The sequence below is a fragment of the Triticum urartu genome, chromosome 6A, assembly GCF_056163025.1.
Source record: "Triticum urartu cultivar PI428250 chromosome 6A, HENAU_Tu73, whole genome shotgun sequence".
Taxonomy (NCBI): Eukaryota; Viridiplantae; Streptophyta; class Magnoliopsida; order Poales; family Poaceae; genus Triticum; species Triticum urartu.
In genome coordinates, this window is record NC_141878.1 from 26,088,756 (window position 1) to 26,098,009 (window position 9,254).

The following is a 9,254-nucleotide window of genomic DNA, read 5'->3' on the forward strand; positions in this document are numbered from 1 at the left end:
TGAGGTGGAAAATGACGTCGCACCCTCCCCTACCCTCTTCCCCTCACCATTGGAAGAGAGAGAGCCGGCAGGCGAGTCTGTCCCGTGCCCGAGGATGGCGGTGGAGACCGAGTGGTTGCTGTGTCGCGGCAGGGTGGCACCTTGGTCGTGGGGCAGGAGAAGGGGGCGGGGGCTCAACGTCGGCGGCCTTCCTCTCTACGCTCCTTGCATCCTCTCGGGTTCCTTCCTCGGTCCCCGGGTCATTCCACCCCCCCCCCCCCCCCCTGTGTTGTGGATCTGGTGCGGTGGCCAAGTGCGGGTGTCTCGGATCTGGCGTCTGGGCCACCCTCCCTCTCTCGCGACATGGGGCGCAGATGTGCTACCATGGCTACTCGGGACCTACCCAAGCCCCCGATATGGATCTGGAGGGGCATATCTGGAGCCCCCGTGCAACACCTCGTCGGCGGTTCAAAAGGAGGTTGGTTGTACGTGTATGCTTGAGTGTGCTGGGTGGTGGGTGGAGTCACTCCATGTTCCGGCAGGGTGGCCGAGGCTTGGGAGGGCCCGCTATGGCCAGTTAGCTTGGCAGGGACCGACAATTTGCTTGGGACGACGAGCTGTGCGCTCTTCCACGACATTGCGGGCATGATGTAGTGACTAGGGAGGATGGGTCACCAGTGAAAGTTGCACAAGGCTTTGACCATTGCTGGTGGCGACAACATCTACGAGTGACGTTCTCTTCCTCTAAGGTGTTGCTTCCCGTCCCTCCATCCGAGGCCATCCGACTTCCTCGCCACCGCTTTAGCCACCCGTCGTTGGTGTCTCATTCAGTGTTGTTTGTTTATGTATGTTGATACCAAGGTTGCTCTAGGACCTTCTTGTCGCCAATGATTTACCTTAATGTGTCATTGGCCTCTTTTAGACGGTAGTCTTCTTGGCGTACGAGACCATCCCGGGACCAGGGGTTGCTGGGATTAGCGTCATGCTGATAGGCTGTCGGAGGTATCATTTAGCCAAGATGCATTGGTGTGATTGTTGGTTGCCATTGATGCTCTCTGGGTTTGGATGGTGGGGCGCTAGCAACTGTGCTTGACCTTGGTCAGGCAGATGACGACAACGTCTGTGGATGTTATTCTCTTCATTGTAAGCGTCGTTTATTTCACCCCTCCTCCTTCAAACTGATGGTGTCGTCTTGTATCGCTTGACCCAACAATTGGAGTGTGCCTTGGGAGCGGTGGGATGCTTCGCAAGATGTGTCGAGGCGCTCCGAAAAGACTTGTGCTCATTGCTAGGAACAAGCAAGCTCCTTTAGTTATAGTGCTTTAGCTTTGCTTTGTCCATGTTTTTTAGTTCCATGTTTCGTCATTATTTTGACCCCTCCTCCTTCAAACTGATGGTAGCATCCTATATTGCCTGGCCCAACAATTGGAGTGTGCCTTGGGAGCGGTGTCCTGCTTGGCGAGGTGTGTCGAGGCGTTCTGAAAAGACTTGTGCTCATTGCTAGGAAAAGCAAACTCCTTCAGTTATAGTGCTTTAGCTTTGCTTTGTCCATGTTTTTTAGCTTCCCATTTCGTCGTTATTTGGACCCCCCCCCCCTCCTTCAACCTGATGGTATCATCCTATATTGCCTGGCCCAGAAATAGGAGTGTGCCTTGGGAGCGGTGGGCTTCTTGGCGAGATGTGTCGAGGTGCTCCGAAAAGACTTGTGCTCTTTGCTAGGAAAAGCAAGCTCCTTTAGTTATAGTGCTTTAGCTTTGCTTTTTCCATGTTTTTTAGTTCCCCGTTTCGTCTTTATTTGGATCCCTCATCCTTCAAATTGATGATATCATCATATATCTCCAGGCCCAGCAATTGGAGTGTGCCGTGGGAGCGGTGGCCTGCTTCATAAGTGGTGTCGTGGCGCTCCGGGAAGACTTATGCACACATTGCCCTTTCGAAAAGGAGCGGTGGGCTGCTTGGTGAGACGTGTCGAGACGCTTCAAAAAGACTTGTGCTCTTTGCTAGGAAAAGCAAGCTCCTTTAGTTATAGTGCTTTAGCTTTGCTTTGTCCATGTTTTTTAGTTCCCTGTTTCGTGGTTATTTGGACCCTTCCTCCTTCAAACTGATGATATCATCATATATCTCCAGGCCCAGCAATTGGAGTGTGCCATGGGAGTGGTGGCCTGCTTGGTAAGTGGTGTCGTTGCGCTCCGGGAAGACTTATGCACATTGCTCTTTCGAAAAGGAGTGGTGAGCTGCTTGATGAGATGTGTCGAGGTGCTCCGAAAAGACTTGTGCTCTTTGCTAGGAAAAGCAAGCTCCTTTAGTTATAGTGCTTTAGCTTTGCTTTTTCCATGTTTTTTAGTTCCCCGTTTCGTCTTTATTTGGATCCCTCATCCTTCAAATTGATGATATCATCATATATCTCCAGGCCCAGCAATTGGAGTGTGCCGTGGGAGCGGTGGCCTGCTTCATAAGTGGTGTCGTGGCGCTCCGGGAAGACTTATGCACACATTGCCCTTTCGAAAAGGAGCGGTGGGCTGCTTGGTGAGACGTGTCGAGACGCTTCAAAAAGACTTGTGCTCTTTGCTAGGAAAAGCAAGCTCCTTTAGTTATAGTGCTTTAGCTTTGCTTTGTCCATGTTTTTTAGTTCCCTGTTTCGTGGTTATTTGGACCCTTCCTCCTTCAAACTGATGATATCATCATATATCTCCAGGCCCAGCAATTGGAGTGTGCCATGGGAGTGGTGGCCTGCTTGGTAAGTGGTGTCGTTGCGCTCCGGGAAGACTTATGCACATTGCTCTTTCGAAAAGGAGTGGTGAGCTGCTTGATGAGATGTGTCGAGGTGCTCCGAAAAGACTTGTGCTCTTTGCTAGGAAAAGCAAGCTCCTTTAGTTATAGTGCTTTAGCTTTGCTTTTTCCATGTTTTTTAGTTCCCCGTTTCGTCTTTATTTGGATCCCTCATCCTTCAAATTGATGATATCATCATATATCTCCAGGCCCAGCAATTGGAGTGTGCCGTGGGAGCGGTGGCCTGCTTCATAAGTGGTGTCGTGGCGCTCCGGGAAGACTTATGCACACATTGCCCTTTCGAAAAGGAGCGGTGGGCTGCTTGGTGAGACGTGTCGAGACGCTTCAAAAAGACTTGTGCTCTTTGCTAGGAAAAGCAAGCTCCTTTAGTTATAGTGCTTTAGCTTTGCTTTGTCCATGTTTTTTAGTTCCCTGTTTCGTGGTTATTTGGACCCTTCCTCCTTCAAACTGATGATATCATCATATATCTCCAGGCCCAGCAATTGGAGTGTGCCATGGGAGTGGTGGCCTGCTTGGTAAGTGGTGTCGTTGCGCTCCGGGAAGACTTATGCACACTGCTCTTTCGAAAAGGAGTGGTGAGCTGCTTGATGAGATGTGTCGAGGTGCTCCGAAAAGACTTGTGCTCTTTGCTAGGAAAAGCAAGCTCCTTTAGTTATAGTGCTTTACCTTTGCTTTTTCCATGTTTTTTAGTTCCCCGTTTCGTCTTTATTTGGATCCCTCATCCTTCAAATTGATGATATCATCATATATCTCCAGGCCTAGCAATTGGAGTGTGCCGTGGGAGCGGTGGCCTGCTTCATAAGTGGTGTCGTGGCGCTCCGGGAAGACTTATGCACACATTGCCCTTTCGAAAAGGAGCGGTGGGCTGCTTGGTGAGACGTGTCGAGACGCTTCAAAAAGACTTGTGCTCTTTGCTAGGAAAAGCAAGCTCCTTTAGTTATAGTGCTTTAGCTTTGCTTTGTCCATGTTTTTTAGTTCCCTGTTTCGTGGTTATTTGGACCCTTCCTCCTTCAAACTGATGATATCATCATATATCTCCAGGCCCAGCAATTGGAGTGTGCCATGGGAGTGGTGGCCTGCTTGGTAAGTGGTGTCGTTGCGCTCCGGGAAGACTTATGCACACTGCTCTTTCGAAAAGGAGTGGTGAGCTGCTTGATGAGATGTGTCGAGGTGCTCCGAAAAGACTTGTGCTCTTTGCTAGGAAAAGCAAGCTCCTTTAGTTATAGTGCTTTACCTTTGCTTTGTTCATGTTTTTTAGTTCCCTGTTTCGTGGTTATTTGGACCCTTCCTCCTTCAAACTGATGATATCATCATATATCTCCAGGCCCAGCAATTGGAGTGTGCCATGGGAGTGGTGGCCTGCTTGGTAAGTGGTGTCATTGCGCTCCGGGAAGACTTATGCACACTGCTCTTTCGAAAAGGAGTGGTGAGCTGCTTGATGAGATGTGTCGAGGTGCTCCGAAAAGACTTGTGCTCTTTGCTAGGAAAAGCAAGCTCCTTTAGTTATAGTGCTTTACCTTTGCTTTGTTCATGTTTTTTAGTTCCCTGTTTCGTGGTTATTTGGACCCTTTCTCCTTCAAACTGATGATATCATCATATATCTCCAGGCCCAGCAATTGGAGTGTGCCATGGGAGTGGTGGCCTGCTTGGTAAGTGGTGTCGCTGCGCTCCGGGAAGACTTATGCACACTGCTCTTTCGAAAAGGAGTGGTGAGCTGCTTGATGAGATGTGTCGAGGTGCTCCGAAAAGACTTGTGCTCTTTGCTAGGAAAAGCAAGCTCCTTTAGTTATAGTGCTTTACCTTTGCTTTGTTCATGTTTTTTAGTTCCCTGTTTCGTGGTTATTTGGACCCTTCCTCCTTCAAACTAATGATATCATCATATATCTCCAGGCCCAGCAATTGGAGTGTGCCATGGGAGTGGTGGCCTGCTTGGTAAGTGGTGTCGTTGCGCTCCGGGAAGACTTATGCACACTGCTCTTTCGAAAAGGAGTGGTGAGCTGCTTGATGAGATGTGTCGAGGTGCTCCGAAAAGACTTGTGCTCTTTGCTAGGAAAAGCAAGCTCCTTTAGTTATAGTGCTTTACCTTTGCTTTGTTCATGTTTTTTAGTTCCCTGTTTCGTTGTTATTTTGACCCCTCCTTCAAACTGATGGTATCATCATGCATCTCTAGGCCTAGCAATTGGAGTGTGTCGTGGGAGCGTGGCCTGCTTGATAAGTGGTGCCGTGGCGCCCCGGGAAGATTATGCACATTGCCGGGAACAAGCAAGCTTCTTTTGTTTAGTGCTTCATTTAGCTTTGCTTGGTTCATGTTGTTAGTTTCCTGTTCGCCCGAATGAGCTTCTCTTCTATAGCTGGTATCCCCAGCAGGGTTGGTGTTAGTGTGTGTTTGTATGCTTCCTATTTATTGATTGTTGCTTTGTATATATAACAGGGCGAAAGCCTTTTCGACAAATACATACCATGGCAACGGAGTATTGTGAAGTAACAAGTTCTGTAGAATCCGCTGGCCCGCTGAGCAAAGAACTATCGGATCACCACGGTGCTCGTGAGCTTTGAGGAAGACCCCGGGCTGCCTAGCTCGCCGCGTCAACGCTTTTGGTCGTGCTTAAATGTCCGGCCAGATTAGTGTCGGATGTAAAGCAAGTTGGGCTCTAGTTAATCGTATATAGATGACGATGGTCGTTGCGTCCACTAAACTAATGGTGTGATTAGCTTCCTTACGTCATTTCGTTTTAGATAAAAATAAATAAAATTCAGCCGGCCATGTCCTCCTTTCTCTAGCAACAGGGTTTAAAATAGTTAGAGGTATGATTGGAGTTGTTGGTACCTTGACTTACTGTATACTTTACTCTATGAGTGTGGTTAGCTCTTATCTAGATCAGAAATAACTATGCCTGGTCCAACTCCTATACATTGCTAGAGTACATGGAGATACATGAGGAATCTGTTATTTTTGTTTGATTGAATAGTTTAGAGATAATTTGCGAATTCTCATAATCCGTTACTCTATATTCCATAGGACTCTAATCCAGTTGACCATTTGGCCTCCTCCTATCTTCATCTTATCCTTCCTCCACAAGCTCCGCTGCCGGTGGGAGGGGCAACATCGCAGGGAAAGCCTCCGATGCATCTTGTTCCCGCAGCTAGTCACTGAGGAGGAACACCGCCATCCGCAGCCTAGACTGCCCCGAGCGCCACCCGCAACTCCTGCTGGATCGAGAGGCCGCAGGACGCCCAGCTTTCCCACCACCAGACAAAACTCGGCCACCGTTTCTTCTGCTGGTGCCAATTCTGGTTAAAGGCATCTCCAACGTTGACATCTAAACAGATACGGTATTTATCCGAAAATCGGTCTGGCTTGACGTGCAGCCGAGAGCCATTCATCTAATCCTATAATCAAATATTCGTCCGCCTTCCATCAAACAGTAATAACCATCCACCAAATATATGAGTGGCAATCACTCTTTAAATGGATAAAAGCACTTAAAAAAAGCAAATAACATGCATGCAAGCTTAACTTCCGCCAACTACATGCATGCATGCTTAACTTTGCGCCAAACAACATGTAGGTAATGCTATCACTTTCCGCCAAACAACATGTTTATCCGATTACTTTCCGCCAAAGCAACATGCACCAGCCAAATAGCAGCGCGGCCTTCCGCCATCCGGACAGGGAGGAAAGGGTATCCTCAGGCAGACATCCTGCCCGCAGAGCCCCCTTTTGTTTGGTTTAGATTTGCGAAAAGATGGATGTCCGGACGTGTCGGACGACCGATACGGATATGCGTTGGATAACAAATTGGGTCTGAACAGCGTGTTCCGGACGCTTGCAGGAGGTTTGAGTGACGGCCTTGGAGATGCCCTAAGGAGGATTTTGACCGGAGGAGGTTGGCCATGGCTGCTGCCATGTAGTCTGTTTTTATGTTTTTATGAACTATTTTATTTCTTTCTCTATCTTAACGAAAATCGACAGAGGGGCCCTTCCTGGTAATTTCCAGTTGTACATGGATTATACCGGCGCTCGGTTGATCCCGAAATCGCTAAAGAATCGACAAGAATCGGCCGATGCATCCATGGATCTCGAGGAAGAGCGAAATAGCCACTCACCGATTTGGTACCCGACGCAGCGGCTTGACGTACGGCTGGCGAAAGCCAACGGCGGTAGAAGACGCGGTGACCGGCGGGGAAGATGTGTTGTCCGGCCGACAAGAAGAAGCAGCAGCTCCACCTCCGGCCCGTCGCCTCTGCGCTGCCGTAGCTAGCAGGTACTCCTCCGGCGCGTCGCCTCCGTGTAGGCAGCAGCTCGATCGTCGTGGTTTCTTATGGATGTTTCTCAAGCTTTGTGAACTTCCGCGGTTGGTGTTGTTGTAGAGGGATAAGCATCACTCGGCGGAGACGCGGAGTTGGAATAGACTAAAAGCTTGGGCAGATGGCATGATTACGGGGGAAGGGGGCGCTTAGTATTATATCCGAAACTTCTCCACATACGGTATGCACTTTCCGATTTTCAATTCGGCGGTCCTCGTCAGCTCAATCCTACCCATGCATGTGCGGCTGCTTTTAATCGTCGTACTGTATAGCAAGATTCCATTATGTATCTCTATCTATAACCGCGTGGTAGGTGGTACACAGCACACACATGGCAAGCAACGAGAGATGCAAACTACTCTACTACATGTTGGGTTGATTAGCTGAAAGGATGGACAGCCGAAGAACTTGACTGAACTCTCAAGTCTGAAACTCGGTCGTTTCAGTGCGAACACCACTATCATCGTCCATAACATGAATTGCACTGCAGGTTCCATAAAGGAATGGAGACTGACTCACTACTCATATCACCACGCACGCCACAGTTGGTTTGGTGGCAACATGATGTGAACTCCACCAGCATTAACCAAACCCTATGAACAGAGTCAACAGTACACACTGCAAGAATTATTATCTAACATCATAACATTAATCATTAACATCAAAGGTTGTTGGTGCGAATAAAATGGAAGCCACAAATCCAAACCAGGCAATAAACACAAGAGAAGCATAACCAACAATGCTACTGAGCTTTTCTTACTGGAGGCTTGAGAGGGCGTGCTTTGTGCACTTTACAGGTGAGATTTCAAATAGTATTTGTTCACGGCAGCACTTCGATCATCACACGCTCACATGTAAAGCTTACTCAACACAACATACATGTTAAAACGTCCTTTATCAAAAACACAACATACATGTTGCTCAAACTTTTTGACCGGAACGACATGTGCTGTGCCTTTTCATTATAGGAGGGGACAAAACTGTACAAACTGAATAAATTAGGTCCAGTACTGCATCAAACAACCCGGCATCAGTCCCTGAGTCTGGGTAGGCGCCTCCATTGTAGGAGGCACTCACACCTACGTCCCCAGCCAATGCCTGGTAGATGGCTGTCAGCGAGCCAACCTCGAACCCATGGCCATGCGAGCTCACACGACGCCATATACTTCGTCACCGCGGCGATACGCGCATCGATGCAACGCTAACACGACCACCGCCACCACCACCGTGCCACGGGCTTTCATCGACACCAGAACGTGAAGACGCCTCCCCAACCAAGCCGTAAACTCCCACCTTGGCTAGACGGAGGCAACCCAGAGCCGAGCAACCTGACTCCAAGGAGACACCGCTTCGGAACTCACATGAGGAGCAACCAACCCCGGGCTAGAGGACCACATCAAACTCCTTCCCGGTGGCGAGTCTACCGCACCAGCCCATAGCTAGCAACCGCACCCGGAAAAGGCGGACGACGTCCGCTCATGGCAGCCGGCAACTCCAGCCGCGAGCAGCCGTCCGGCGCACCCGCCCCCATCAGCTCCCACACAGAGCTTCGTCAGCACCGTCCAAACCAAGGCCAACACCACCGGACCTCTACCTCACCGCCACACCCGCGAGAAGACACCGCACCACCACAGCCCGACGGAGGCTCAGATCCGCCGGGAACCTCCGGCCTGCAGAGGGCGCCACCACGACCCAGCCGAGCCTAGATGGCCCCGCACCAGCACCACAGCCGCCAAGCCAGGCCGCCGCTGCACCCGCCCCACGCCGCACGCCAGCCCCACAGCATCAGACCTGGCCGGATCTGGCTGTAGGCGGCCCGCACGTATCCATCTGGAAGAGGACCACACCCCGCACCACAGGCGCGCCCCTGGCCGCGGCCGCGCCACCGTCCTGCTAAGCCCCATGACAGCCCAGCGCCACCGCCCGATGTCGTTGTCCCACGCCAACCGCACCACGGGTAGAGAGGAGCAGAGACCTGTCGCCGTCACGCCAACCGGGCTTTGCCCGTCAACGCCAGCCGTCGGGGGGGGGGGGGGGGGGGGGGGGTGATGCTGCCCCGGCGGCTAGGGTTCCCTCCCCGTCGCTCACGGGAGCGACGCGGGAGGGTGGGTCGGGAAAGGTCAGGAAGTTACAAGTCTCGTACATAAACTTTGGAAAACGTTCTAAAACATCCTCAT

General features: G+C 50.6%; 1 protein-coding gene across 5 annotated transcripts in view; it reads right to left on the reverse strand.

Moving 5' to 3' along the window:
* LOC125512726 (putative wall-associated receptor kinase-like 16) overlaps positions 1-7,198 on the reverse strand; it is a 30,514-nt gene extending 23,316 nt beyond the window's left edge. For 4 of the 5 annotated variants that reach the window (XM_087528632.1, XM_048677818.2, XM_087528633.1 and 1 more), the window contains exon 1: positions 6,877-7,198. The gene's annotated coding sequence lies outside the window, so the exon portion shown is untranslated. The remainder of the gene's footprint in view (positions 1-6,876) is intronic. The other variant, XM_087528630.1, reaches the window with a different exon arrangement.
* Between the last annotated feature and the right edge of the window lie 2,056 nt (positions 7,199-9,254).